This window comes from Triticum dicoccoides, chromosome 5B (genome assembly GCF_002162155.2).
Source record: "Triticum dicoccoides isolate Atlit2015 ecotype Zavitan chromosome 5B, WEW_v2.0, whole genome shotgun sequence".
Lineage (NCBI taxonomy): Eukaryota > Viridiplantae > Streptophyta > Magnoliopsida > Poales > Poaceae > Triticum > Triticum dicoccoides.
Window position 1 is genome coordinate 13,465,506 of NC_041389.1, and position 25,337 is coordinate 13,490,842.

Here is a 25,337-nt window from a genome sequence, read left to right on the forward strand (position 1 = left end):
GTCATCAAGACCTTTTTCTGGCGCCGTTGCCGGGGAGTCATAGCATGGGGTGAATATTCTCGTGTGTGCTTGTTTGCTTTATCACTAAGTAATTTTTATTTGTTGTTCTTAGTTGTTTCCTATCTTTAGTTATCGGTAGGAAACGCAAAATACCAAAAAAATTAGTTGTACCTACTGCACCAATGGTTGAAGAACCACTCAAAATCTATCACCCTACTGAAGCTTTTTACTTGGATCATCTTCGATCCCTATGTGCTCATGCTGAAACCCCAACTAGCTTAGTTAAGGGAGGAGGCTTGTTTTGTGCGACACCGTATACCTGAAAATGGGAAACTATTATGGGATCAAATTCAACATTTGCAACGCTATGCTTGGAATTTATGTGATATATATGAGTTTACTTGTTGTTCTAAAGACCCTAAGAAACACCTACCCTATCAATGCTTGTTTAGTGATAATGGAATCGTATCTTCGTATGCTAAGGGTGTTTACAATTACTATGATGTTCAACAAATTGAAGAGTTTGTTGCTTTTAAAGGTGCTTATGAGATTGTCTCTTTGATTGAGAAGTATGATGCTACTCTTTACAAATCTGAATTTTTTTCCATATTTCAATATTGTTATGATAATTATGCTTCTAATGCCTATGTTAAACCATATACCGAGGACTTCTCCGCTGTCCAAGAAGAGACTAATATTTTGTAGGAAGCTATGGGAGAAGAAATTGACGAAACAGTGAGCTCATTGGATGAAAAAGATGATAAGGAGAGCGAAGAACAAAAGGAGGAAGAACGGATTAGCTACATGTTCCCACCTTCTAATGAGAGTAACTCTTCAACTCATACATTGTTTAATTCCCCTTTGTGCTTACCGAAGGATGATTGCTATGATGATTGCTATGATCCCGTTGATTCTCTTGAAATATCCCTTTTTGGTGATGCTTGCTATGCTTGTGGCCAAGATGCCAATATGAATTATGCTTATGGAGATGAACTTGCTATAGTTCCTTATGTTAAACATGAAATTGTTGCTATTGCACCCACGCTTGATAGTCTTATTATCTTTTTGAATTCTCCAAACTACACTTTATCGGAGAAGTTTGTGCTTATTAAGGATTATATTGATGGGTTGCCTTTTACCATTGCACATGATGATTTTTATAGATATTATATGCATGTGCTTACTGCTCCTACTTTCAATTATAATGATAGGGGAACTACATCTCCGCCTCTTTATGTTTCCAATACGTTAGAATTGCAAGAATCTGCTTATACTATGCATTGGCCTTTACTATGTGTGCATGAATTGTTCTTTTATGACATGCCGATGCATAGGAAGAGAGTTAGACTTCGTTGTTGCATGATATATTTTACTTTGTGCTCACTACTAAATTACAAATCATTGTTAATTAAAATTGGCTTTGATATACCTTGGGATCCGCATGGATTCATTACTTGAGCACTAAATGCCTAGCTTAATGGCTTTAAAGAAAGGGCTGCTAGGGAGACAACCCGAAAGTTTTAGAGAGTCATTTATTTCTGTTGAGTGCTTTTATATAGTTTAAAAACACAAAAATAAAGAGGGGAACCAAAAACTTTTCAAAAAGGAAAGTGAAAGTGAGAGAGACAAGCATTGTTGAAGTGGGAGAGCTCCTTGAACTTTGTTCATGCTCACGGAAACTTTATGAATCTTGATTACAGAAACTTTTCATCAAAAATAATTATCTCCTTGTACAATTTCATTGTATTATAAAAATAATGTGCCAAGGTTTGCCTTTAGGATGTTTGCAATGCTTGTTGGTTTGTACGGTGCAGGACAGAAACTTTGGCTGTAGTGCGCGATTTTTCATTTTTGACTGGAATGTCAATTGGTTCTGATCCATTTTGCACTGTCTTTCTATACAACTTTTTTATTTTTACTAATTTTGGTAGAATTTTTGCGGTACCATAAGTATGGTGGATGTTCAGATTTCTACAGACTGTTCTGTTTTTGACAGATTCTGTTTTTGATGCATAGTTTGCTTGTTTTGATGAATCTATCAATTTATATTAGTGGATTAAGCCATGGAAAAGTTATACTACAGTATACAAAATGCAAAAACAAAATATGATTTGGTTTGCAACAGTACTTAGAGTGGTGATTTGCTTTATTATACTAACAGATCTTACCGAGTTTTCTATTGAAGTTTTGTGTGGATGAAGTGTCTAAACGAGGAGGTCTCGATATGAGGAAAAGGAAGAGAGGCAAGAGCTCAAGCTTGGGGATGCCCGAGGCACCCCAAGTAAATATTCAAGGATACTCAAGCGTCTAAGCTTGGGGATGCCCTGGAAGGCATCCCCTCTTTCTTCAACAAGTATCGGTATGTTTTCGAATTCGTTTCGTTCATGCATTATGTGCAGGTCTTGGAGCGTATTTTGCATTTAGTTTTCACTTTTCTTTTATGCACCATGCTGGTATGAGATAGTCCTTGGTTGATTTATAGAATGCTCATTGCACTTCACTTAAATCTTTTGAGTATGGCTTTATAGAATGCTTCATGTGCTTCACTTATATCATTTGAAGTTTGGATTGCCTGTTTCTCTTCATATAGACAACCGCCATTTGTAGAATGCTCTTTTGCTTCACTTATATTTGTTAAAGCGTGGGCATATCTTTTGTAGAAAGAATTAAACTCTCTTTCTTCACTTATATCTATTTAGAGAGATGACAGGAATTGGTCATTCACATGGTTAGTCATAAAATCCTACATAAACTTGTAGATCGCTGAATATGATAGGTTTGATTCCTTGCAATAGTTTTGCGATATAAAGATGGTGATATTAGAGTCATGCTAGTGGGTGATTGTGGATTGTAGAGACGCCTGTGTTGAGGTTTGCAAGTCCTGTATCTTGCACGTATGGTAACCATTGTGTGACAAATTTGAAGCATGGGGTGTTTCTTTGATTGTCTTCCTTATGAGTGGCGGTCGGGGACGAGCGATGGTCTTTTCCTACCAATCTATCCCCCTAGGGGCATGCGTAGTAGAGGGCTAACAAACTTTTGCAATAAGTACATGAGTTCTTTATGACTAATGTGAGTCCATGGATTATACGCACTTTTACCTTTCCATCATTGCTAGCCTCTTCGGTACCGTGCATTACCCTTTCTCACCTCGAGAGTTGGTGCAAACTTCGCCGGTGGATCCAAACCCCGTGATACGATACGCTCTATCACACATAAACCTCCTTATATCTTCCTCAAAACAGTCACCATGCCTACCTATCATGGCATTTCCATAGCCATTCCGAGATATATTGCCATGCAACTTCCATCATCATCATATTCATGGCTTGAGCATTCATTGTCATATTGCTTTGCATGATCATAAGATAGCTAGCATGATCTTTTTATGGCTTGTCCGTTTTTTAATGTCATTGCTACGCTAGATCATTGCACATCCCGGTACACCGCCGGAAGCATTCATATAGAGTCATAACTTTGTTCTAGTATCGAGTTATAATATTGAGTTATAAGTAAATAATAGTGTGATGATCATCATTATAGAACATTGCACCATAAAAAAGGAAAGGCCAAAGAAGCCTAAATAAAAAAGGGGGCCAAAGAAGCGCACCAAAAAAATAAAAAAAATAAAAAAGAAAAAGATGGGCAATGTTACTATCCTTTTTCCACACTTGTGCTTCAGAGTATCACCATGTTCTTCATATAGAGAGTCTCCTATGTTATCACTTTCATATACTAGTGGGAATTTTCATTATAGAACTTGGCTTGTATATTCCAACGATGGGCTTCCTCAAATGCCCTAGGTCTTCATGAGCAAGCAAGTTGGATGCACACCCACTTAGTTTTTTTTGTTGAGCTTTCATACACTTATAGCTCTTAGTGCATCCGTTGCATGGCAATCCCTACTCCTCGCATTGACATCAATTGATGGGCATCACCATAGCCCATTGATTAGCCGCGTCAATGTGAGACTTTCTCTTTTTTTGTCTTCTCCACATAACCTCCATCATTATATTCTATTCCACCTATAGTGCTATATCCATGGCTTGCGCTCATGTATTGCGTGAGGGTTGAAAAAACTGAAGTGCGTTAAAAAGTATGAACCAATTGCTCGGCTTGTCATCGGGGTTGTGCATGATGGGAGCATTTTTGTGTGACGAAAATGAAGCATGGCCAAACTATATGATTTTGTAGGGATAAGCTTGCTTTGGCCTTGTTGTTTTGAAAAGACATGATTGCTTTATTGGTACGCTCGAAGTATTATCGTTTTTATGTCAAATGATAGACTATTGCTTTGAATCACTCGTGTCTTAATATTCATGCCATGATTAGACATATGATCAAGATTATGCTAAGTAACATTCCACATCAAAAATTATCTTTTTATCATTTACCTACTCGAGGACGAGCAGGAATTAAGCTTGGGGATGTTGATACGTCTCCGTCATATCTATAATTTTTGATTGTTCCATGCCAATATTCTTCAACTTTCATATACTTTTGGCAACTTTTTATACTATTTTTGGGACTAACATATTGATCCAGTGCCGAGTGTCAGTTCCTGTTTGTTGCATGTTTTATGTTTCGCAGAAACCCAATATCAAACGGAGTCCAAACGAGATAAAAACGGATGGAGAATTATTTTGGAATATTTGTGACTTTTGGGAGGAAAAATCAACGCGAGACGGTGCCCGAGGGGGCCAGGAGACAGGGGGCGTGCCCCAGGGAGGCAGGCCCGCCCTGGACTCTCCTGGTCACTCCGTAAGGCGGTTGACGCTCTTCTTTTGCCGCAAGAAAGCTAATTTTATGAGAAAGAACTAGGCGAAAGATTCACCCCAATCAGAGTTACGGATCTCCGAATATAAAAAAACGGTGAAGGGGCGGAATCTGGGAACGCAGAACAGAGAGATAGATCCAATCTCGAAGGGGCTCTCGCCCCTCCCACGCCATGGGAGCCAAGGACCAGAGGGGAAACCCTTCTCCCATCTAGGGAGGAGGTCAAGGAAGAAGAAGAAGAAGGGGGGCTCTCTCCCCCTTGCTTCCGGTGGCGCCGGAACGCCGCCGGGGGCCATCATCATCACCGCGATCTTCACCAACACCTCCATCATCTTCACCAACATCTCCATAACCTTCCCCCATCTATATCCAGCGGTCCACTCTCCCGCAACCCGCTGTACCCTCTACTTGCACATGGTGCTTTATGCTTCATATTCCAATGATGTGTTGCCATCCTATGATGTCTGAGTAGATTTTCTTTGTCCTATCGGTGATTGATGAATTGCTATGATTGGTTTGAGTTGCATGTTTTATTATTGGTGTTGTCCTGTTGTGCCCTCCGTGTCGCGCAAGCATGAGGGATTCTCGCTGTAGGGTTTGCAATATGTTTATTTTTTGCTTATGGTGGGTGGCGTGAGTGATAGAAGCACAGACCCGAGTAAGTAGGTTGTTTGCGTATGGGATGAAGGGGACTTGATACTTTAATGCTATGGTTGGGTTTTACCTTAATGAATCTTTAGTATTTGCGGATGCTTGCTAGAGTTCCAATCATAAGTGCATATGATCCAAGTAGAGAAAGTATGTTAGCTTATGCCTCTCCCTCAAATAGAATTGCAATAGTGATTACCGGTCTAGTAACGTAGTCAATTCCTCCAGGACAATTTCACAACTCCTACCACCACTTTTCCACACTCGCTATATTTACTTTATTGCTTCTTTATCTAAACAGCCCCTACTTTTTATTTACGTGTTCTTTACTATCTTGCAAACCTATCCAACAAGACCTACAAAGTACTTCCAGTTTCATACTTGTTCTAGGTAAAGCGAACATCAAGCGTGTGTGGAGTCGTATCAGTGGCAGATAGGACTTGAGAGAGTATTTGTTCTACCTTTAGCTCCTCGTTGGGTTCGACACTCTCAGTTATCGAAAGAGGATACAACTATCCTGTATACTTGCGGGTCATCAGGCCACCAGGTGGGCACAAGCCTCCTGGGCGCGCCAGGCGGCCCAGGCGCGGCCTGGTGGGTCCTGCCCTCCTCGGCCCACCTCCGGTGCCTATCTTCTGGTATATAAGTCATTTTAACCTAAAATAATTGAGGGGGGGACTTTTGGGACAAAGCACCGCCACCTCACGGCGGAACTTCGGCAGGAGCACTTTTGCCCTCTGACGGAGCGACTCCGCCGGGGGAATTCCCTCCCCGAGGGGGAAATCATCGTCATCATTGAGGGAGTCCTGGACTAAGGGGTCCTCGGACAGCCGGACTATTAACATGGGCCGGACTGTTGGGCTATGAAGATACAAGTCCGAAGACTTCTTCCCGTGTACGGATGGGACTCTCCTTTGCGTGGATGGCAAGCTTGGCAATTCGGATGTGTAGATTCCTTTCTCTGTAACCGACTTTGTGTAACCCTAGTCCCCTCCGGTGTCTATATAAACCGAAGGGGTTAGACCGTAGAAACAACTACAATCATAATCATAGGCTAGCTTCTAGGGTTTAGCCATTATGATCTCGTGGTAGATCAACTCTTGTAATACTCATATTCATCAAGATCAATGAAGCAGGAAGTAGGGTATTACCTCCATAAGAGAGGGCCCGAACCTGGGTAAACACAGTGTCCCCGGCCTCCTGTTACCATCAGCCTTAGACGCACAGTTCGGGACCCCCTACCCGAGATCCGCCGGTTTTGACACCGACATTGGTGCTTTCATTGAGAGTTCCACTGCATCGTCACGAGAAGGCTTGATGGCTCCGTCAATCATCTACAACAACGCAGTCCAGGGAGAGATCTTCCTCCCCGGACAGATCTTCGTATTCGGCGGCTTCGCACTGCGGGCCAACTCGCTTGGCCATCTAGGGCGGATCGATAGCTACGCCCCTGGCCATCAGGTCAGATTTGGAAGCCTGAATTTCGTGGCCAATATCCGCAGAGACTTGATCTTCGACGGATTCGAGCCCATGACGGATGTCTCCTACCACCACGATGAACATGACCTAATCTGTCATCGGACCACGTTCAGGAGACAACGCCCATAACCGCTCTGGCCCTAGATCCGGAGCAGACCGTGCCATCCGAGCACGGGAAGCTCAACCCCCCACGGAATCCACAGACCCAGCGGCGTTTGAGCCGCACACATACCCAACATCGAGCTGGGCTTGTGTCACCGGAACCTCGGATTCGTCTCCGGCCATGTGTTCCGGACCGCGTGCGACCACGTCCATCGAACCTGATTGGGCGCCGATCTTGGAGTTGAACTCCACGGACATCTTCCAGCACTCACCTCTAGGCGATGTGTTAAACTCATTAAAAATCCCTCTCTTTGTCGGAGGATCCTCGGCCGAACTATGTCCGACTCAAATTGGAAGTGGATGACGAAGAACTTCGTTCCCCACCCACCACCCACTTTATAGCCACTGTCGACGACTTAACCGACATGCCGAAGACATCGATGGTATGGACGACGATGCCGGAGAGAAGCAGGAACCACCGCCTACAGGGCGCTGGACAGCCACCTCCTCATACAACATATACATGGTGGATATACCCAAGGAGAACAACGACGATAATGAAAATCCAGTTGAGGATAAAACCCCTGAAATATAGCCAAAGCGCCAACGTCAGCGGCGCCGCTCTAAGCCACGTCGTGGTAAAAACAGCAACACCATCACAGAAAACAATACTCCGGACGATGCCGATGACAATGAAGACCCCGCAGATCTAGCGATGGAGCAGGACGAGCGAGAGGACGGCGAGCACAGTCTGGGGCCGCTGTCTGACCACAGCGACACCGAAGATACCAATTATCAACCTATCTTCAAAGAGGAGATCAGTCTGGGCCACGATGAATTCATCGTCCCAGAAGAACCCTTGGAACAAGAGCGCCTCCACCGGAGACTTATCGGCACCGCGAGGATCTTGAAGAAGCAGAAGCAACGGCTTAAAGCCACACAAGATACGCTCAATGACAGATGGAATGAAGTGCTAGACGCTGAGGAAAAATACGGCGGTAATCGCCAAACAAAGAGCTATCCTAAACGTAAGCTGCTGCCCGAATTCGACGACGAGGCTATCGCGCTCATACCGCCGAAAAACAATACTGCCGACAAACCGGACCGACCACCTCGTGGTTGAGACAGAGCGGCTAGCAATGCCGCACATAAGCCCGCACCCCGTCCCCGTAAAGGAAGGGAGGTTGTGGCTCAGGACCAGAAACATGATTTACGTGAGGACTTGGACAAAAAGGCTGGCAGAACAAGGTCCATCTATGGATCCAGGGAACGCGCTCCTACACGGGATCATGATTATCAAACCAAATATGCCGGTCATTTACCCGTTTGGAACCAATACCGAACATTAAAACCGTCGGACCCACGCCACGACACAGCCAATACAGGGGTGTCGCACACCACCTGTGCTTCACCGATGAGGTGCTGAAACACGATTTTCCAGAGGGGTTTAAACCCGTAAACATCGAGGCATATGATGGACCGACGAACCCTGCGGTTTGGATAGAAGACTTTATTCTTCACATCCATATGGCTCGCGGAGATGATCTCCACGCCATCAAATACTTACCCCTCAAGCTGAAAGGACCAGCTCGGCACTGGCTGAAAAGCCCCCCTGAAAACTCCATTGGAAGCTGGGAAGAACTTGAGGATGCTTTTCGGTCCAATTTCCAAGGGACCTATGTCTGGCCACTGAATGTAGACGATCTAAGTCACATAATCCAACAACCCGGAGAATCAGCCCGTAAGCTTTGGAACCGGTTTCTCACCAAGAAGAACCAAATCGTCGATTGTCCGGACGCCGAAGCCTTAGCGGCCTTCAAACACAGTGTCCGGGACGAATGGCTAGCCAGACACCTTGGCCAGGAAAAGCCAAGGACAATGGTAGCCTTAACCACACTCATGACCTGCTTTTGCGCGGGTGTGGACAGCTGGTTAGCCCGTAGCAGCACCAGTGATCCCGGCACATCCGAGGTCAGGGATGGCAATGGAAAACCGCGACACAACAAAAACAAACGTCGGAACGATGAAGAAAGCATAGACAATACAGCGGTAAACGCCGGATTCAGGGGCTCCAGACCCGGTCAACGGAAAAGGCCATTTAAAGGCAATAAAGACGGTCCATCCAGCCTGGATAAAATTCTAGACGGGCCCTGCCAGATCCATGGCACCCCCACTAAACCTGCGAGGCACACCAACCGTAGTTGTTGGGTCTTCAAGCAGGCCGGCAAACTCAACGCCGAACACAAGGGTAAGGGACCTCAAAGCAAAGACGAGGACGAATCTCGCCAGCCGAACACGGGGGAACAGAAGAAATTTCCACTGGAGATCAAAACAGTGAACATGATTTATGTCACTCACATCCCAAAGAGGGAGCACAAATGCGTACTCCGAGATGTCTATGCCATCGAGCCTGTTTCCCCCAAATTCAACCCATGGCCGGCCTGTCCGATCACCTTTGATCGCAGGGATCATCCGACTAGCATCCGTCATGGGGGTTCGGCTGCCCTAGTGCTCGATACAATAATCGACGGATACCACCTTACTCGAGTCCTTATGGACGGCGGCAACAGTCTCAATCTGATATATCAGGACACTGTCCGCAAGATGAGGATAGACCCATCAAGAATCAAGCCAAGCAGCACGACCTTTAAAGGAGTTATACCGGGCATAGAAGCCCGCTGCACGGGCTTTTTAACATTGGAGGTTGTATTCGGCTCTCCGATAATTTTTGAAGCGAAGAACTAATCTTCGACATAGCTCCGTTCTGAAGTAGCTATCATGCACTACTCGAAAGAACGGCCTTTGCCCGTTTCAATGCAGTTCCGCATCATGCTTATCTAAAACTCAAGATGCCTGGACCACGTGGTGTCATTATGGTCAGCGAAAATACGGAGCGAGCTCTTCATACAGAAGAGTATACGGCGGCTCTAGCAGTCGGAGCACAAAATGACCTATTTAAGCCGAGCAGCTCATCGGTCGTCAAGACCGCAGACACGGCTAAACGTGTCTGGTGCACACCTCAGTGCGGCAGCTCAGATCAACCCGAGCTCGATTAGCAGTTACGCCCCCATCGACTGCCCCATAAGGAGATAGCACATGTACCATGAGTACACAAATATACCCTCGAAATTCCTTGGGCGGTGCTGGTGGCACACTGCACACAAAAAGCCCAAAGTGCGGCTCGACCCTACTCGGACTCTAGAAGTTATCTTCCACGGTTCATTAAAACGGACCAGCTTTACTAAACGGCCACACCAGGTTCCTTTTACCCGGTTTCTCTTTCTCTTTTTTATAGATGGCCATCACACTATACCCTTCAAGGACACTTCACAACAGAGAAAATGGCTTTTTGCGTTGCGGCCAAGCAGGACGTAGGGTTTTACCTCCTCGAGAGGGCCCGAACCTGGGTAAATTGTGTCTATGCGTTTCCTGTTGCCCATCGATCCAAGATCCACAGTTCGGGACCCCCTACTCGAGATCAGCTGGTTTTGACACTGATGGCCATGAGGATCCGAGCATCGACGTGCGTGCTCTCTTCTCTCTCACATGGAGCAAGCGTTTTGGATGGGTGGCCTATAGATTGCTCACATATGTGTGGTTTGTGAAGAGATAAGGTCTTGCGCAGTGAAAAAAGAGGATGAGCTGAGCGGCGCTTAGGACCGACTCGTCATGCGCAACACTCAAGAGCGACCAATCGAGCGTTCCGTCGGCCGACGGATTTTAAGTGTTCCCCTTTTTTTATAACACATACACTAAAGAGTTGTGGATGGAGAAAGTCGGCCATGTAAAAAGAAACATAACCCTTGAGTCATTTTTTTTTTGAGGGAATAGAACCCTTGAGTAGTTGGGGGAGGGGTGACGGACGTGGTGGACGGCCCATGTGCTTGAGAAGAAAAGAAAAGGATCGAACGCTAGGGCCTGTCCATGTGCTAGTGATTGATCGATCGAGAAAGGCTTGACAAAAGTGAAACTCGATTGATCCGGAAAGGCTTGATGAAATAGGGTAGAACAGGGGGCACCCCTATATCTTGGCTTTAGCGAGTCCAGCTTCTGACTCGCTGAAGGAGCGAGCAAGATGAGCCCGGCCCACACGCGCGGGAGGCCACGACCTCTTTGTCTATTTTTTTTTACGTTTTTTGTTTTCATTTTTTGCTTTATTCTTGTACTTCTGTTTATAATTTTAAATATTCAAAATATATTACAAAAGCACTTTACAAAAACATTTGAAAAATGTTGAACATGTATAGAAAAATTGTTGATTATGCATTGAATGAATGATGATTTTTTTTATCATGTATATAAAAATGTTGATCAAGCATTTGAAAAAAAATGTTGAGCAATTATTTGCACAATGTGAATCAAAATTTTGGGAAATGTTAAATGTGTATACAAAATGTTGACAATGTATTAAAAAAATGATGATCTTTTTTATCATGTAAATAAAAAATTTGGTCAAGCATTTGAAGAAATATCGAACAAGTGCTAAAAAATGTTAATAGTCAAGCATTTAGAAAATGTTAAATGTGTATAGAAAAAATGTTGACAATGTATTAAAAAAGTTAAACTTTTCATTTGAAAATTGTTATTCCAGAATTTATAAAAGTATATAAAAATGTTGACCTAGTATTAAAAAAATGTTAATGAAACATTTACAAATATTAGAAATATGTATAGAAAAAATATTGGCCATATGTTAAAGAAATGTTAAATCTGTATTTAAAAATGTTAAATGTGTATTACAAAACTGTTGTTGACATATACAAAAAAACATAGAATGAAACCGAAAGAAAGAAAAGAAACAAAAAAATGAAAAGAAACCAAAAAAGTAAATAATAAAAATAAAATCATAGAAACAAATGCAAATAATAATAAAAATAATGTGGAGAAAAAAAGAATAGAAAAAATAAATAAGAGAAAACCTGAGAAAACCATCTGGAATTGCCTGAGGCCTTGTTCGGTTCCTTGAGATTTGAAGGGGTTTGAAAGGGATTGAGAGTGATTAAACCCCCTAAAAGTCAAAATCCACCTCAATCCCCCCGAGTCCTCCCCAATCCCCTTGTAGGAGGGATTAACCGAACAAGCCCTCGACAAGGACACCCCCCTACCACTAGGCACGGGCGAGAAGCAGGCGGAGTGGCTGGCAACGCCGGACTTCTCCCTGGAGGTACTGGGATCGAAACCTGCGTGATCTCCTTTTGCTCATGCTTTTGTTTTGAATTAAAAATGCAAGACATAGCTTGCGTGGAACAGGTTATATCCAAAAAAATTAAAATTCAATAGGCTTGTTTTTTTTTTTGAGCGAATCAATAGGCTTGGTTAGCTCAAGGAAAAAGAGGAAAAAATCAATAGGCTTGGTCAGAAAATCGTAGACGAGCTGGGCGACGCGGTTGGGCCGGGCCACGTCCGCGTTCATCTTCTTAACGCGGAAGGCCGCTGGAAGAAGCCTCCCACCGCCAACCCAAAGGGTGCGACCACTGATGACGAGTTGCATGACGATCTTGTCGATTTCCAGCGGAGGCTCCGGAAGGAGCTGGATGACAAGGGCTACGTTGAGGTCCCCGACGACCACGAGGAAAGGATCACCCGAGCCAACGATAACGCGTACACGCAGGCGTACTTTGAGATGTATGGTTCCTATCCTCCGCCTGAGCTCTGCTCAGCCTGATCGAACTCGCCGCAGGGCCTTGTTGTTTTACCGTCTATCTATCTATCTATCTATCTATCTAGGACTATCGCACTATTTGTAATATCTGTGCACCGTCCATCAGGCGGCCAACCTCTAAAATTAAGGTCTGACTATGTCACATCTAAATATGAGATAATATCTCATATCTAATGTCTTTTTTTTTGAAAGTACGCCTAGGCATATCATAGATTTATAGAAGGCAGAATTTAATTAGAAAAAAGCTATCACTCATGCGAACAACGAGCGTAGCACGAACACCACACCCAACAAGATCACAGACGAACACCACCGCAACACAAGCTACAACGCAAAAAGCGTATCCTAAACTGATACACAGCACCGCGTCTCGACTGACGCCAGACAAAGACCACACTTCCGCAGAACTTCTCTTGTCAATTGTTAGAAACTAGGCGAGCTCAACAATGGCGAGAGGAGGTTTTGTGCCGCGTAAAAGTTGCAGCGTTTTCTGTCTTGCTTTATTCCTTATATCTGAAACGGGAAACGGATCGTGTCCGAGCTTTGCGGTCGCGCTATCCCACGGCCACTCTCGCACGTCCTCGCGATCCCACCGCGCGTGCTTGACTTCGTGCCATCCCACGATGCACGCTCGGCAGCTCGATCCTATCTAAAAGGAAAAGAACTGGTCATGGCACAAACAGACTCGTGCACATGCCGTGGAGTTCTGAAAACTAAAAGAAACTACCTATACTAGATACAAGGGCGCCAAGATTACAGGATCAACAAATCACCCCCTAATCTTGGTGTCCATTTGAAACTTCCATGATGCCGAGCTTGAGTCGCATCTCCGAGAACTTGACGCGCCCCAGCGCCTTGGTCAGGATGTCGGCGAGTTGTTCATTTGTGCTCACATGGTCAATGTCCACCACGCCTTCCTCAATGCACTGACGAATGTAATGGAAACGAACGTCGATGTGCTTACTTCGTTCATGGTGCACTGGGTTCTTGCTCAGCTCAATCGTGGACTTATTGTCCACGTACAGCTTCACCGTCGCGTCAGGCTTGTTCGTCAGCTCGGCGAGGAGCCTGCTCAACCAGACAGCTTGGCAACCTGCCTTCGCCGCTGCGATGTACTCCGCCTCGCAAGACGAGAGAGCCACCACCGATTGCTTCTAAGATGTCCACGTGATGATGCCGGAGTCGAGGAAGAATACGACGCGGGTGGTGCTCTTTCGGTCATCAATGTCTCCAGCGAAATCGCTGTCACTGAACCCCACCAAAACGGGCTCGCCGGTGGTGCCCTTCACATACCTGCACCCGTAGCCGGCCGTCCCGCTGATGTAGCGCAAGATCTGCCTCACAGCCGCCCAGTGTGAAGCAGTGGGTGCCTCCATGTACCTGCTCACTATCCCGACGGCATGTGTGATGTCGGGTCGAGTGTTGCAGAGGTACCGGAGACTGCCAACGATGCTCCGGTAGCTAGTGGCGTCCATCACGTCTCCGCCTCGCGCCTTGCTCAGCTGCAGGCGGTTCTGCATCGGGGTGTGACAGGCATTGCAGCCCATCATGCCTGCAGCTTCCAGGATCTTCTCCGCATAGGCTTTCTGACAGAGTGTGATTGTGCTTGCCTCTTGCCTGACCTCGATCCCCAAATAGTAGCTCAGGAGACCGAGATCGCTCATCTCGAACAGCTCGTGCATCTGATCCTTGAACGCGGCTGTCTCGTTGGCGTCCGTGCCGGTGATGATCAGGTCATCGACGTAGACGCCGACGAGTAACGTGGCCGAGCTGCTATCCCTTTTGTACACGGCGTGCTCGACGGTGCTCCTTTCGAACCCGAGCGATGCCAGAGAGGCATCGAGCTTGACGTTCCAGGCGCGTGGTGCCTGATGAAGCCCGTACAAGGCCTTGCGCAGCCTGAGCACCTTGTGCTCGCCGTCGGGGTCGATGTAGCCCGGTGGTTGTTGCACGTAGACCTCCTCCACCAGGTCGCCGTTGAGGAACGCAGACTTCACGTCCATGTGGTGCACCTGCCACCCGCGGTGCGCGGCAAGCGCCAGCAGCAGCCGCACGGTCTCCAGTCTCGCCACCGGCGCGAATACCTCGTCGAAGTCCACCCCCTGTCGCTGTGCATACCCTTTCGCGACAAGGCGCGCTTTGTGCTTGACCACCTCACCGGCAGCATCCCTTTTCACCTTGTAGACCCACTTGAGCCCGATGGCCTTGTGGCCGGGTGGGAGCGTGGCGAGCTCCCATGTGTTGTTGCTGCGGATCGACGCCAGCTCGGCGTCCATGGCGCTCTTCCATCCTGCCTGGGTCAGCGCGGCGTCCACTGACACAGGTTCTTCTGCTGCCACCATACACAGCTCGTCGTCGAGCTCCTCCACATCATCTCCCGTTATGTAGTCGTCGTAGAACGGGTTGGGCTTGATGATGCCGTGACGTGCCCTCGTGATCATCGGGTGTTGTGGCCCTGGGGATGTCGGGGAGGCCTCTCCCGCGCTGGTCCCCGCAGCAGCTAAAGAAGATGCAGCAGCTGACCCTGGCGCGGTGCAGTCCTCGAGAGGGCTGGGTGGCGGCGTGCGGCCCGTACGAGCCGCGCTCCCCGCACTCTGCTTGCCAGGGACGTAGGCCGCCGTCGTCGCCGTGGTGACTGGGTGCACGTATACCTCGACATGGAACGGCGCGGCGTCAGCGGCCGCTCCCTCCTTGTTCCATTCCCACCGAGCGCCTTCATCAAAGATGACATCGCGCGACACGTGCACACGATTCTTCACAGGGTCGTAGACGCGATATGCCGCCGACCCAGGCTCGTACCCGAGGAACACCATGGGGGTGCTCCGATCATCCAGCTTCGCCGGGTTCGGCTTGGTCACCTTCACGTGTGCAACACACCCAAAGACACGCAAATAACTCACATCTGGCTTGTAGCTGTGCCATACCTCGAATGGGGTTTGTCCATCCACGCTCTTCGTCGGTGATCTGTTCAGGAGATAAACCGCGGTGGTCACGGCTTCTCCCCAAAACCTTGCTGGAACGCCCATGGCCTTCATCAAGCTGCGCGCGGTGGAGACAATCGTCTGGTTTCGGCGCTCGACGACCCCGTTCTGCTGGGGTGAGTACGGCGCCGTCAGTTGACGCCCGATACCCTCGTCAGCGCAGTACTCAGCGAACGTGGCCACGGTGAACTCGCCACCACGGTCAGTCCGGAGTAGGCGCAGCTTGCGCCCCGTCTCCACCTCCGCTCCAGCCCTAAAACGCTTGATCGCCGTTGCTGCCTGGTCCTTCGTCGTCAGCAGTGTGAGCCACATATACCTGCTCTTGTCGTCGACAAGGAGCAGGAAGTAGCGCCTACCGGCTGGTGTAGCTGGCGTGATTGGGCCGCAAATGTCCCCGTGCACCAAGTCTGAGGATGTCCTCGGCCCGCTTCTTTGCCTGTTGGGGAAACGGTGCTCGGCGCTGCTTTCCGGCTAGGCAGCCGTCGCAGAGCTGCTCGACGTGGTCGATGTGCGGCAGCCCTCGCACCATGCCATGGCGCGCGAGTTTCTTGAGAGCGTCGAAGTTGAGGTGGCCGTAGCGTGCATGCCACCTCCAAGAATCATTGGAGTGCACCGCCGCGAGACACACCGGCCTCGCAATGTCCAGCTTGACGGTGTACAGCCGGTTGCGTGCTCGTGGTACTTTGACGAACAGATTCTGTCGCCTGTCGAACAGCTTCAGGAACCCGTTGGCGAGGTCGATGCGGCAGCCGTTCTCCTCGAGCTGCCCGAGGCTGACGATGTTGCTCCGCAGACGCGGGATGTAGTACGCGTCGGTCAACGCTCGATGGTCCCCGTTGCCGCAGGCAAACAGGATTGTTCCCCGCCCCTTGATTTCCACCACTGACCCGTCGCCGAATTTCACCGTGCCGCCCACCGTGGTGATCAGCTCGGTGAAGACGTCGCGGCGGCCGGTCATGTGGTTGCTGGCACCGGTATCCAGCACCCACGTGTCATTTCCCTGGTGTGCGGAGGCGAGGAAGACGCGGTCCTCCACGAGGCTGACGCGCTCCAGCTTGCCGATCGCGATTGGCGTGGGCGCGTCCGTCGTCGTGCCCTGGTCCGTGACCGCCATCAGGAGTGCCGGCCCATCGATGTCGGGCTTGTCCTCCTCCGCCGCGGCCAGGTGAGCTTGCTGGCGTCGCTCCCTGCGTTCCCGTCGTGGCTCCGGACAGTCACGGGATATGTGCCCTGCATACTTGTTGCAGTTGTAGCACTTGATCCCCGACCTGTCCTGTTCGCCGTTTGGGCCACGACGATCGTTGCCGTTGTGCTTGTTCTTGCCGCGGCCGTTGCTCTTTGAGCCGCCGCCGTTCGAGCCGGATCCCTGTCCGTGCTCCTTCTGCTTGCCGCGGGCCAACCACTGCTCCTCCGTGAGCAGTAGCTGGCTGCCAATGCGCTCCACCGTCCCGATCGAGCATCTTTCCGCCGAGGAGCGCAGGCGTCCGATCAACTCCTCGACGGACATGCCGTTGAGATCGAGGAGAGTCTCGATCGAGCAGGCGATCTGCGCGTACTGGCTAGGCACTTCACGAAGGAATTTCTGAACTATTTTTACCTCGTCCACTACGTCGCCGAGAGATCGCAGGTTGTTGGCGAGGTTGGTGATGCGCATGCCGAACGCGTCGAGCGTCTCGCCGTCCTTGAAGGCGATCTGCTCGAACTCCTTGCGGAGGCGCTGCGCCGTGGCCTCCCGTGCACGGCTGACACCCATGCGCATCAGCTTGATTGCCTCCCATGCGTTCGCCGCCGTCTCCTTGACCGCGAGAACCGGCACCATCTCCGGGGGCACCGCACGCAGCAGTGCAGAGAGCGCTGCCATGTCCTCGCGATCGCCCGGCTCGCCCATGCCGGACACCGCCTCCCACAACCCTTGCGCGCGCAGGTTGATTTTCATCACCAGCGCCCACTCAATGTAATTGGTGGCTGTGAGGGTGGGGTAGACGATGTTGGCGCCGAAGTTCTTGCGCTCCTGCACGACGCGCTCGTGGATGATCACCTCCTTGCCGCCCCGCCGGACGACGCTGCGCCCCCGGCTCCGTCCTCGCTCCCTCTCCGCCGCAGCCCCGGTGTCGCCTCCCGACATGTTGATGCGCGGCGCCGGCGTGCGTTCGCCGTCGTTGGACGTCATCACCACCCTGGATCGATAGCTGCTCTGATGCCAATTGTTAGAAACTAGGCGAGCTCAACAATGGCGAGAGGAGGTTTTGTGCCGCGTAAAAGTTGCAGCGTTTTCTGTCTTGCTTTATTCCTTATATCTGAAACGGGAAACGGATCGTGTCCGAGCTTTGCGGTCGCGCCATCCCACGGCCACTCTCGCACGTCCTCGCGATCCCACCGCGCGTGCTTGACTTCGTGCCATCCCACGATGCACGCTCGGCAGCTCGATCCTATCTAAAAGGAAAAGAACTGGTCATGGCACAAACAGACTCGTGCACATGCCGTGGAGTTCTGAAAACTAAAAGAAACTACCTATACTAGATACAAGGGCGCCAAGATTACAGGATCAACATCAACGCACCATCCACCTAGCATGCGAGGTCACGGCCGCGGCCCATGGGCATGGGCATGTACATGCATGCATGGATCCCTGGTTTGTGCCCGGTATGCAACATAGACGGTCAGAAAAACTGACCAGAGATGGCCAGGGGCAGACCCCAAAGACCATGGTGTCTTCAGTGTAACCAAAACGCCATGGTTACTGGCGTTTTGAAATGGGTCAGATTCGAAGAGTCAAATCGTGCTATTCTTTTGTTAATGGGCCAAACCAATGAAAAAGTCATGTATGCTTTGCCTGATTGTTGTTGAGGGGCTTGAGGCTGGTGGGACAAATAGCAGTGCAACCAATAGTATTGATGTTGAAGGCGCAGGTGACACACGTCCTGCAACCAATAGTACTACTGTAACCATGCAACCAATATTGATGCAATTAGACAACCAATATTGTAGTATTTTGATCTCATGTCAGAGATTTTATTAGGTTTTGTTTTTGTTACATGACATTTTATTAATTATTTATATATACTCGCCGTATTGCTGTTTTTAAAATTTGCCGTATCCCATATCGCCATACCCGTGCCGTTGTATCCGTGCTCAGCTAAAAAGAAAAAGTACCCGCAAAAAAGAAGAAGTATCGATGCTCAGCTAGCTACAACTACACTTCTTTCGCAACCAATCAACGGAATATTTAGTCATCTCACCAGCATGACGACGAGACAATCCCGCTATGAGATGTACATAAATATGTACGCGCTTTCATATAGCTATTTTCTTGCAGACGCACACGCCAACTAGAGAAAGGAAGCTCCCCAACACACACCAAAAAAAAACAGAGAAAGGGAGCTCACATATATCCTCGAAAACACTAAAAAAAAATCTGACATCCGATTCAGATTTTTAGTTTGCAAGTACGATAATTTGTTGATGAAAAATGAAATGAGGCGGATTTTTCATGCTCGCTAACGCCGACTAAACTTGCCATCGTCGGAGAACATAATTTGCCATGGTAAAAAAATAATCTGAAATCGGATTTGTAGTGGACTCCTAGATTTTTGTGTTTGTTTGGCTAAATCTGACCACACGCTTTTCATGTTAATCATGGTTCGAATCAGTGGTACGTGAAACACCCTGAAACGATATTGGATACTCTCCCTTCATCCCAAAATAAGTGTCCTAACTTTGGTACAAAGTTATAACAAAGTTGAAACATTTATTTTGAGACGGAGGAAGTATCATTTTATGCTAAGTTGCTAACTATGTGTATCTAACAGCAAGCAAAGTCCTAATATGCCTCCGACCGGCTTCAGCCAAGAAAGGAACTTGCCAGGTCACTTGTCAGGCCGTTCAGTTTGTGCAGGACGGAACGGCAGGTGAGGTCCAGTATCTTTGACAATTCTGCCTGATAGTCACGGGAAAGCTATTTCTTCTAGACGCAGACTCCAGCTAGAGAAAGGGAGCTCTTTCTTAGATTAAACCAACTAGCAAAGTGGCCCTTGCAAATGTGAGGGCATCGTCTATAGTGTATTGAAAGTATTGAGAAAAAAGTATTTTGTTTCATATATTCATGTTATACATCCGAGGAAGTTCACGCCTTTATCTCTCTCAAGGAATGCTTACATTCTCTTCAACCAAGAAATGTGACAAAATTCTAGGGTAGTTCAAATCCCATACGAAATATGATGAGAAGCAACCAACCATAAGTTCATATAATAGAATAATGCATAATATTCAAACGGATCAAGAGACACAAAGGTTGAGCACCTATCAGGTACATACATCATATTTTTTTGAGGGGTGGTACATACATAATATTTTGAGATTTGGTTAGATGAAAATATTTAATGGTACAAGTTATCACATATTTGTTGGTGCAAGTGATCAAATATATTGGTACAAGTATCAAATATACAAGTGATCAAAAAATACACAAATAAAAGTGCCTTTATTGATACAAGTGATCAAATATATCTCGAGTAAAGTAAACATAGTGAAAATAATAATTTCTTGGTTAAATGAACATTTGTCATTGAGGTGGTCATTTCAAAGTTGAGGTGATGAGTACCGATGCATGCTGCTAATAGACAACCAAAACAAAGAAAATAAGTCAGTCGTCTTGATCTTATGCACCACTGGTGAACTGGAATTTCACATATCATAAAGGGCAGGCTGAAATCCATAGGAAGTACTCCCTCCGTTCTTAAATATTTGCCTTTCTAGAGATTTAAACAAGCGACTACATAGGGAGCAAAACGAGTGAATCTACACTCTAAAATATATCTATATACATCCGTATGTGATTGTCCATTTGAAATCTTTAAAAAGACAAATATTTAGGAACGGAGGGAGTACATATTATGTGGTCCATCAAAAAACTGTAATGGCGGTCGACTAATTCACATATATTTAATTTGTGGAAGTAAGAGGTTGCAAAGGGGCTAATAACATGTTCTTAGATGCATCGATCAATGTCTTGTTCATTTTTGGTGACACTTTTAAATCTACTTCCCACAATCAAAGTTAGAATGTCGGCAATGCACTTAGTTATTTGTAATACTACCAACAAAATTTATATATGCGCTGGAGTATCAAGAAGAATGGTTGCGCTTCATGGAGTTTGAAAGTTAGGAGGACTTCACTATTAATGCATATATTTCAAAACCTTAAAATTAATTAACAAAGTTCAAAAACAGAAATTCATTATATGTTAAACTAATAAAAAATGCGAGCACAGTTTTAATAAAACCTCAAAAAGATGTTCATGCCAATAAAAAATGTTTCCGTGTTTAAAAAAACTTTGTTATAAATGTGTATACAATGTAAAGTAATGTTTGTGTAATGTAAAAAAATGTTTCATACCATTAAAAAATGTACGTGACAATTTAGGAAAATGTTCCTACATTTCATAAAAAATGTTTGAGACATTTTTAAAATGCTATATACAATGTATAAAATGTTTGCGTAGGTTATAAAAAATAGACATGATATTTTTATGAAATAACACATGTTTTAAAAAATTGTCCATGATATTTTTAAAAATCTTTAAGTAAGGCAAAAATAATTGTGTAGTTTACAAAATGTTTATTGCCATTACCAATGTGCAACATGTATTTGGCAAAATGTTACCGTGTATTAGAAAAAGTGTTCAAAACATGTATTGAAAAATATACATTATGTAGTTGAAGAATGTTCAATATGTATCGTAAAATGTTTCATAGATGCTCTTAAAATGTACATTGTGTACTGAAAAGAATTAGACATGTACTTGGACAAAAACTGATAAAACCAGACAAAGAAACTAAAAAAACCAAAAAACCAAAGAAAACCAAGAAAACATAAAAGAAAATCAACGTGAAATAAAGAAAAGAAAGCCCAAAACTGATGAGAAAGCAAAGAAAACGAAACAAAAAAATAAAAATCCATGAAAAATAAATAAAGCAAAGAAAAAAGAAGTACAAAACTGGAGCAAAACCTATAGAGCGCGAATAAACTGCGCTACTAGGCCGTCCTGCTAAACGTCAGCTATAGGCGATTCCTATTAGGAATCGGTACAGGCGACATATAGTGTTATGGCTATCAAAATCACTAATTAATGAGTATTCTTTGCGAAGGTCATTCCCACCATTTATGATTGCAACAAGTCTTGTCGTAACCTGTGAATTTTCCCTTTCGTAGATTCGTTTATTAAAACATTTTATCTCTTAAACTGTTTTCGCCGTTGGATTCCTCACGTCGAGATCTGTAAAACTAGATCCATGTAGATATGTTTCGATGATCTTTTTCTCATGAAAAAAACTAGATGAAAAAAATGAAACCGGGAGCACGTTTTTTTCCTTTCCAATGAGGCACAACCGTGCATCTTGCGAAAGCAAATCTGTGCCTCCAAGAAAAGAAAATATGTACCTCTCGTGAAAACAAATACACGTTTTCCCCATTTCCGAGAGGTGCAGCTATGCCTCTCGCGGAAGGAAATCGTGACTCTTTGCGAAGTAAATTTTTGCCTCTCGCGAAAAGGAAATAAAAAGGAAAATGCGTCTTTTTTACATTTTCAAGACCTACGATTGTTCCTCTCACGGAAGGAAATCCGTGCCTCCACGAGGAGTATATTTGTGCCTCTTGCGGAAGTGAAAAATGAAAACGCATTTCTTTTCCTCTTCGACGGGTATGACCGTGCCTCTCACGAAAGAAAATCCCGCATTTTGTCCTTTTCGAGACTCACGACTGTGCCTCTCGTGGAAGTTAATCTATGCATCCATGAGAAGCAAATTTGTGTCTCGTCTCTCGCGAAAGAAAAAAAACGCGTTTTTATCTTTCCCGAGAGACATGACTGAGCCCCTCGCAGAAGCAAATCCGTACTTTCAGGGGAAGTAAATCTGTGCTTCTTGCGAAAGGAAAAAAAAAAAAGAAAAACCCATTTTTTTTCTTTTCTGAGGGGCAGGACCATGCCTCTCGTCAAAGCATATATGTGCTTCCACTAGAAGTAAATCTTGTCTCTCGCAAAAGAAGAAAAAATAAAAAACACATTTTCCCTGGAAATAATTTTTTGTTTCGACTTTTTTTGTCCAAATTCTAGGGAAAATCAGGGGAAAACCGAAGAACCCAAATTTTTTGGTCTAAGGCCCTGTTTGTTTCATAAGTCCTAGGACTTTTTTAAGTCCCAACTTATAAGTCATAAGTCCCTAGCTGTTTGTTTACAGGTACTTATAAGTCCCGAGTCCCTACCTGTTTGTTTACAGGGACTTATAAGTCCATGTTGCACCGCTGCAACGAGGCTCGGGAGAGGGCCTGTCCGGCGATTGAAGGCACCGCTGCAACGAACCGAGGCGGGGCGGCGATGGGACGGCGAACCGAGGCGGGGCGGCGACGGGGCGAGAGGCGGGTCGGCGACGGGGCGAGAGGCGGGGCGGCGACGGGGCGAGAGGCGGGGCAGCGGCGTGCGGAGAACGAGCCTGGAGCGACGCGGGGTAGGTCCGGCCCGGGATAAGTCCCAAATAAGCTCCTTCCTGAGAGTCTTATTTGATGAGTCCCAAATCATCACAATAAGTCCCAATAAGTCCCTCCCGTTTGGTTTAGATGGGACTTATAGCAGAAGTGCTAACGTGATCCCGAGCACCTGTGTGCTCGTTATCTGTGCCGCTAGCTTGTCTCGTGATGCACACCGCAGGAAGTATAGGCCCATGTATAATTTACATGTTTGATATTTTATCCTGGCCTATGGCCCACATCTGACACACAGCCTCTGTTACCCCGCCAGTCACGCACAGCTCGGCTCGGATGGAAATAGACGATATGGGCCGTCTAGCAGTATAGATTCTGAACTAACGTCGTGACCCAACACATTTACCCCGTCAGTTGATTCTCGAAGAAAAAAACTTACCCTATCAGTCACCCATTGCAAGCTACCTTCCCCCGCAAGGCTGGTGTTCTTCATACCCTTGCTAAATCCAATCCAACTCTGCCCAGCGCAGGTTCCTGGAGTTGTTCATCCTCCTTCGCATAGTTGGCTATGCAATGATCAACATTAGGGTCGTATTAGTCGTACCCCTCTTCAGGAAGTGCCAACACCAGCAGTTGCCTTCTTCTCTCTACCACCACTTCATGCTCGCATACTCCAGTATCCCCAATGACTGATAGGGTAAGTTTGAACACTGTCTGAACACTGGCCGTTTGATGGTAGATGCATTAACTTGTTAGCGCATTCAGCAAGCAAATATATTCAGGCCTGTCTCTGAAACCCCGATCAGGCACCACATGTAAGCATCTGTTTATATTATGCAAAAGGCAATTCAATCAGAATCATGCACTAACAATTATCATCAGCACGGGGCCACATGCACATGTTCAAAGAAAGCTCTCAACCATTTTCAGTGTCAGAGTGTGCTCACGAGGGAATGAAGAAACAAATTATTTTGTCCAGATGGTTTACAGACAAGTTCTAATTATTCAGATACAGCATAACTTAAACTGGGCAGAAACGTAGTGCACTGAAACTAACTAAACAATCCCATCAATTATTCAGTCCGAGTTCGGCTGCTTTGTGGCAGTTCTTCCGACGGTGGCCTTACACCACAATTTTTGCATCGTCCAGATTTCCAAGCTTGTTTTGGGACATCTCCGCGATCAGGCCAAGTTATCCGCTTCGTGCCCTTGACGCCGACAGATGGTGCAGAATCTTGTCCTCTTGCTCAACCCTTCATATGGCGACTTCTCTCTGCTTGTTGTAGGCCTTCCCATCTCTTTCCTCTTACCCAGAGGTAGTAATCCCGCTAGCATATTCCTGGACTCATTAGCTGCATTGTTATCATCGTTGCCCATAACACCATGCACTTTGTCTCCCATAACCACCAGAGCACCTTGTGGCTGAATCTGGTTCACAACATCTCCATTCTCTGCCAACCTGTGTTCTAATTGAAGGCAGTGCCTTATTTCTGCAACTTCATTTCTGTACACATCGATATGTTTGTGTGATTGCCTGTGTATTTATTGTCTACCCATTGGTCGGAGACAACAAATGGTTGTGCCCCTCACGGTGCTCGGCTATGTACCAACTGTTGTCTTTGAAACACAGCAGTCTTATGAGAGCAGGACAGTCACAGTGGCAAGAGCCTGTGTTCTCCACTACCGGCTTCCCCTGGCCAACATTCAAACCATCCAAATTCAGCTAACCAAAACATGAATTCAGTGAGCTAGTAGTATATTATGAAATTATGTAAATAAGTGTACGTACCACGCATCTGCAGACTATTTTTTGCATGCATTTCATCCTATTCACATTTAGTCTCCTCTTTCCGTACCTAATGCCTATCCTTTCTCCTACGAATACAGATTGTAGAAATCATAGGCTTCACCCAATGTATGAAAGTTGGTTCCTAATTTTGGCACAATGACATTGTCTCCAGTGTTTTCAGCAAAACCCCGTATTGATTTCTCCATTGCTGAAATCATATTAGGGCGGCGCCCTGACTGGCTCAGCAGCCCCAATCCTGACCCTGGGTGTATATCAAAGTGTTAATACATAATTAGTTAACCAAAAAAAATCAGATTAACAACGCATCCATGTATTGTATAGAGCTAAGCAGGAGTTGGCTCCTTCCATCACTTCTATTGTAGATTTGCTTTGAGTTTCTTTTCGGTTGTATTGTATAGCTGACAAC

The 25,337-nt window shown here is 46.3% G+C and overlaps 1 long non-coding RNA gene across 3 annotated transcripts in view; it reads right to left on the reverse strand.

The window, feature by feature from the left end:
* Positions 1 to 24,072: 24,072 nt before the first annotated feature.
* Positions 24,073 to 25,337, reverse strand: part of LOC119307069 — a 3,289-nt gene continuing 2,024 nt past the window's right edge. For all 3 annotated transcript variants that reach the window (XR_005149126.1, XR_005149127.1, XR_005149125.1), the window contains 2 exons: positions 24,911 to 25,172; positions 24,073 to 24,814 (listed from right to left, as the gene is read on the reverse strand). This is a non-coding gene — a long non-coding RNA (uncharacterized LOC119307069). The remainder of the gene's footprint in view (positions 24,815 to 24,910; positions 25,173 to 25,337) is intronic.